Here is a 6505-nt window from a genome sequence, read left to right on the forward strand (position 1 = left end):
TTCATAAAAATCGCCTATTCACCCCCCTCTAGTCGACATAACGCACTTTCAATTGGTATCAGAGCAAGGTACTCCCTTGTTCTGTGTTATTTTGGTTTAACCGCCTGGAGTTTTAGTTATGTCGACCGTAGGTATGATCAAGGTCTCGGCTGGGTGTCCTACCTTCGATGGAACGGACTACCTCTTTTGGAAAAACAAGATGCGAATGCATCTCGAGGCAATTGACAACGATCTCTGGTATGTTGTGGAAAATGGTGTTCCCTCTGTTTCACCCTCATTGAACGCTACCGATGTGAAGAGATTAAGGCAACTCAATTCTCAAGCAAAGAATATCATATGTGGCCATCTGAGTAAAGGACAGTATGGAAGAGTGAGTGCTTTGGAAACTGCTAAGCTTATCTGGGATAGGCTGTCCAAAGTGAATGAAGGAGTCTCAACTCAGCGTGACTCTCGAGTTGATGTTCTTCGGAATCTCTTCAACCGCTTCAAGAGACTCGACAATGAAAATGTCCAACAAACCTTTGATTACCTCACTGACATCTCAAATGAGCTTCAAGCCCTCGGTGCCACTGACATCACTGACCATGAGGTGGTGAAGAAACTATTGAGATCGCTTGATTCCTCATTTGATACTCTGGGTCTGATGATACAAGAACGGGCTGACTACAAGTCTCTTGATCCTGCCGATATCCTCGAAAGGCTAAATACTCACGAGTTCCATCTTGCTGAAAAGAGAGATCTCTATGGTTCGAGTTATGGCAAACCACGTGCCCTGAAGGCTAAGGTTGTGTCTGAGTCTGAATGTGAGGACTCTGGTAGTAGCCTTGGTGATCCTGAAGAATTGAGCCAGGAACTAGCACTGCTCGTGAAGAAATTCCAGAAGTTCTCAAGACGTGGTCGCTTTGGAAAATCCTCAAGAGGCAGTGATTCCTCATCAAGTGACTATAAGAGAAGGCTGTGCCACAAATGCAAGAAACCTGGTCATTATATTCAAGATTGTCCTCAGTGGGAAAAGGAATTGAAGAAGAAGAAATACAAGGATTACAGTTCTGATGATGCAAAGAAGAAGAAGAAATCGTCAAAATCTTCGTCATCAAAATCCTCAAAGTCTTCATCTCACAAGAAGAGCAGCTCCAAGAAGGCTCGGGCATTCATTGGCAAGGAAATGGACTCTGAAGCTGAATCTGAGGAAAATGAGGAAGAGGAGGCGTCTGAAGAATCCGAATCTGGTGTGGCGAGTCTGGCCTTCGCTACTGCTTTCGTTAGCAAGTCCATCTTCAACACTGAAGAAACTGACCCCACCGACAAGCCTAATGAAGATGATGATGACTACGCTCCCACCTATTGCTTCATGGCAAAAGGTGCAAAGGTACTCAAATACACCTCCTCTGAATCTAGTGAAAATGAATCTGATGAGAATCTCAAGCCCAGCTACTCTAATCTTGCAAAGATTGCTGTAAAACAACAAAGGGCTTTTGAAAAGGTTCAAAACATGCTAGACAAAAGTGATGATATGCTGGGTGAAGAAATGGATCGCACTAAAGCCCTGACTGAAAATCTTCAGAGACTTCAGTCTAGGCTTGATAACCTTCAAACTCATCATAACACTCTCTTATCTGATCATGAGAAACTTTCTTATGAATTTCTTCAAAGAAAGCAAGATCTTGAGAAGCTAAGAGTGAGTTATGAAGATCTTCAGAAGGAGCCCGATTCATTACTTGCTCAACAAATCAGCACTTCTCAGGAAGAATTTGTTCCTCCATGCTTAAAGTGCATTGAACGTGAATCTGCTAATTCTTCACCTGAATGTTCAAATGCTTCAACTGTTACAAATTCTTCACCTGCCTCTGCTATCACTAATTCCTCATCTGAGGACAATGCTAGTATCACTGACAATGCAGGGCTGAAGGAACTGTACACTACAGGCATGTACAAAAGCCTCAAAGGGCATCAGATTCTTTGTGATGTGCTCAAAAAGCAGATCCTCAACAGAAACCCTAGGAAAGAGGGTATTGCCTTTGAGAGGAAACTCAATGCTGATGGAACATATTGGAAGCCTGAGCAGTACCCCAAAACCTCATGGGTTGCTGCAAAGGGACCTCCAGTTGATCCATCTAACTTATCTGGCTTATATGTGGATCTCCTCATTCTTCTGATGAGTCATTTGACTCCAACTATAGACTGTTCAAAAATCAGAATGGTGAAGTATTTGCTAGATATGTTGGGACTAACTGCAGGAACGGTTCCCCTATGAAGAAAATCTGGGTTCCCAAAAGTTATGTTGAAAGTCTTCAGGTGAATGTCCTCATGACACCAACTGTGAAGAATAGGAACCCCAGAACAAACTCTTCATATGGACCTAATTCTTCATATGGATCCAAGTCCTCATATGGACCAAATTCCTCACGTGGATCAAATTCCTCAACTGGATCAAAGTCCTCATATGATCATCATCGTGCTAACAACTCTGTTTCGCAGGGTAGAGCTAAGGGCTATGAATATGCACATTATTCTTCAAATCATTATGTTCATAAGTCCTCGAAGAATTTCTCTGGTTATTCATATGCTTACCCTAACCCCTCTTATGTGAAACGAAATGGTTTGGCTTCTATGCCACCATTCTCGTATGGTGCTCACAGATTGATGAACTCTTTGCCACCCCTTCAGATGTGGGTGGTGAAAAAAAAGAACTAATCTCTTCTGCAGGGTCAGGTCTTCAGACGTGCCTTAACGTCTGAAGAATTTGCTGGGGACCTGACAAAATGCCTGAATGGACGCAGGCTAACCATGATGAAATGAATCTTCATTTCACACGTCCTCCTACTGCTATATCTATTTACCGCTTGATGAAATTCATCTGATGAACTTGATATCATATTCTTCACTGATGAAGCATATGAGATTGTAAGTTACACTAATTCATCTGCAGGATGATCAACCCAAAACCACTGAATGGGTCCTCGATAGTGGATGTACAAATCACATGACTGGTGACAAGAATCTTTTGATGGATGCTCCCTTATCACCGTCACATCTGAAGCATATCATCTTTGCTGACAAAGGCAAAAGTCAGGTATCGGGTCTTGGTAAGGTTGCGATCTCTAAAGATAAACACATGGACAAAGTCATGCTTGTTGAGTCCTTAGGATACAACCTCATGTCAGTCTCAATGCTTTGTGATCTTGATATGGTTGTTGTCTTTGGCAAGTATCGCTGTGTTGTGATTATGGAAGCTGACAATTCCAAAGTCTTCGAAGGCTTTAGGAGAGGAGATTTGTATATTGTTGATTTCTCTACAGGACCACAACCAGCCGTGTGTCTACTTGCAAAAGCTTCAGAAGGCTGGCTATGGCATCGACGACTTGGTCACGCAGGCATGAGGAATTTGCACACGCTTGCGAAGAAGAAGCATGTCATTGGCATTGAGAATGTCAAATTCCTCAAGGATCACTTATGCGGAGCCTGTGAAGCTGGAAAAATGACCAAGGCCAAGCATCCAGCGAAGACTATCATGACCACTACTCGTCCATTCGAATTGCTTCACATGGACCTCTTCGGACCAAATCATTACTCAACATTCTCTAATGCTGCATCTCTATATGGTTTTGTCATTGTTGATGATTATTCTTGATACACATGGGTGCACATTGTTACTTACAAACATGAAGTGCAGGAAGTCTTCAAACAATTTTCCTCGAGGGCTTCAACCAACTTTGGTGTGAAGATCAAGCACATCAGAAGTGACAATGGAACTGAGTTCAAGAATTCCGGTCTTGATGACTATCTTGATGAACTTGGTATTACTCATGAGTTATCTGCTCCTTATACTCCTCAGCAAAATGGCGTCGTGGAGCGCAAGAACAGAACTCTTGTTGAGATGGCTCACACTATGCTTGATGAATACAAAATGCCTCATCGTTTTTGGATTGATGCAATTGATACTGTGTGCCACATCATCAACAGAGTATATCTTCACAAATTCTTCAAGAAGACGGCCTATGAACTCCTCACTGACAAGAAACCCAATGTGAGTTATTTCAAAGTCTTCGGCACAAAATGTTGGATTAGAGATCCTCACCACAATTCTAAATTTTCACCGAAAGCACATGAAGGTTTTATGCTTGGTTACGGAAAGGACTCGCACACCTACAGAGTCTTCAACATCGCTCTTCACAAGATTGTTGAAACTGTAGATGTGCGGTTCGATGAAACTAATGGCTCGCAAAGAGAGCACCTACCTTCTGTGTTAGATGAACCAGCACCTGAGGATTCTATCAAGTTCAAGGCAACTAAGGACGTCATTCCTACTGAAGAACTTGCTGAAGAATTCATTCGAGTACGCGAAGAATGTCGAGCTGATGCACCTGAAGATAATGATGAAGTCAATGGTGCTGAGGAAAATGATCAAATACCTCAACGTCAACCAGCTCATCCTCGCGTTGCAAAAGAAGTACAAGTTGACAAGATCATCGATGACATTGAAGCGCCAGGTCCTCTCACACGCTCAAAAGCTTCACATTTATCTAACTTTTGTGGGCACTATGCTTTTGTCTCTATCACAGAGCCCACTAAGGTAGATGAAGCATTTTTGGAGCCGGAGTGGATTCAGGCTATGCAAGAAGAATTACATCAGTTCGAGCTCAACAATGTCTGGGAACTGGTCAAACGTCCAGATCCTCGCAAGCATAATATCATTGGCACAAAGTGGATCTACCGCAACAAGCAAGATGAAAATGGCCTTGTGGTAAGGAATAAGGCACGACTAGTAGCTCAAGGCTACACACAGGTTGAAGGAATTGATTTCGATGAAACTTTTGCACCTGTTGCTAGACTTGAGGCTATTCGCATATTACTTGCTTATGCTAATCATCATGATATCATCTTATATCAAATGGATGTGAAAAGTGCATTCCTCAATGGTAAGCTTGAGGAATAAGTATATGTTGCTCAACCCCCAGGTTTTGAAGATCCAAAGAATCCTGACAAAGTCTTCAAACTTAATAAGGCCCTCTATGGCCTCAAGCAAGCCCCTCGAGCGTGGTATGATACATTGAAGGAATTCTTCGTGAAGAATGGCTTCACACCCGGTTCAGTTGACCCTACTCTCTTTACTAAATCTTATGATGGTGAACTGTTTGTGCCAAATATATGTTGATGATATTATCTTTGGCTGTACTGACCAACATTATAGTGATGAATTTGCCTATATGATGAGTGAAGAATATCAAATGTCTATGATGGGGGAGTTGAAATTCTTCTTAGGTCTTCAAATTCGTCAACAGCGCAATGGTATATTCATATCTCAGGAGAAATACCTCAAAGATGTACTGAGGAAATTTGGCATGCAAGATTGCAAAGGCGTCAAAATTCCTATGCCCACAAAAGGCCATCTATGCACCGATGAAAATGGTATTGACTTCGATCACAAGGTATACCGCTCCATGATTGGTTCTTTATTGTACTTATGTGCATCTAGGCCAGATATAATGCTTAGTGTTTGCATGTGTGCCCGATTTCAAGCTGCACCGAAGGAATCACACCATAAGGCTATGAAGCATATTCTTCGATATCTAGCTCACACACCAACACTAGGATTATGGTACCCCAAGGGCTCTGTCTTTGATCTCATTGGATATTCTGACTCTGACTATGCTGGTGATCGTGTGGACCGCAAGTCAACCTCTGGCACTTGTCATTTCCTCGGACGATCTTTGGTCTGTTGGTCCTCGAAGAAACAGAACTGCGTATCACTGTCTACTGCGGAAGCTGAATACATTGCTGCTGGCTCTTGCTGTGCTCAACTGCTTTGGATGAAGCAAACACTCAAGGACTATGGAGTCAACGTGAAGAATGTGCCTCTCCTCTGCGACAATTAGAGTGCCATCAAGATTGCTCACAACCCAGTTCAGTACTTGAAGACAAAGCACATTCAAATTCGTCATCATTTTCTTCGTGATCATGTGTTGAAGGGCGACATCTCTATCGAGCACGTGAAGACTGAAGAACAACTAGCTGATATCTTCACTAAGCCCTTGGATGAGAAGAGATTTAGCAAGTTGCGGTGTGAGCTAAATATCTTAGAATCTTCGAATGTTCTTTGAAAAGGACACACATCCTAACACTTATGCAAAATTGATGACTTAGATGTGCAACACATGAAGAAATGTTTCTCTTCAATCAATGAAGAATAACACTCTAAGTGTGAAGAAATTAATGAAGAATTTGATTCTCAGAACCCTACGACAATTGTACGCGGTGTCTGAAATCGTCATTCTAATACGGTGGGTCACGCCACCACAAAAAGTTGAAAAATCTTCAATTTGAGTTTTTCCTCAGTTTTGAAAGTCTTCAGTTTTTCAAATTCTTCAACTTTGCAAAATCTTCACTATTCCCTTCGTTTTTCTTCATTGGCTATATACATATATGAGTTTGTGTCCTCTACAACATTCACTTATAGCTATTTCTTCAGGTTGTTTTTTTGCTAAGTGAATGTGATCGGACCCTT

This window comes from Triticum dicoccoides, chromosome 1B, assembly GCF_002162155.2.
Source record: "Triticum dicoccoides isolate Atlit2015 ecotype Zavitan chromosome 1B, WEW_v2.0, whole genome shotgun sequence".
In the NCBI taxonomy this organism is placed as follows: Eukaryota; Viridiplantae; Streptophyta; class Magnoliopsida; order Poales; family Poaceae; genus Triticum; species Triticum dicoccoides.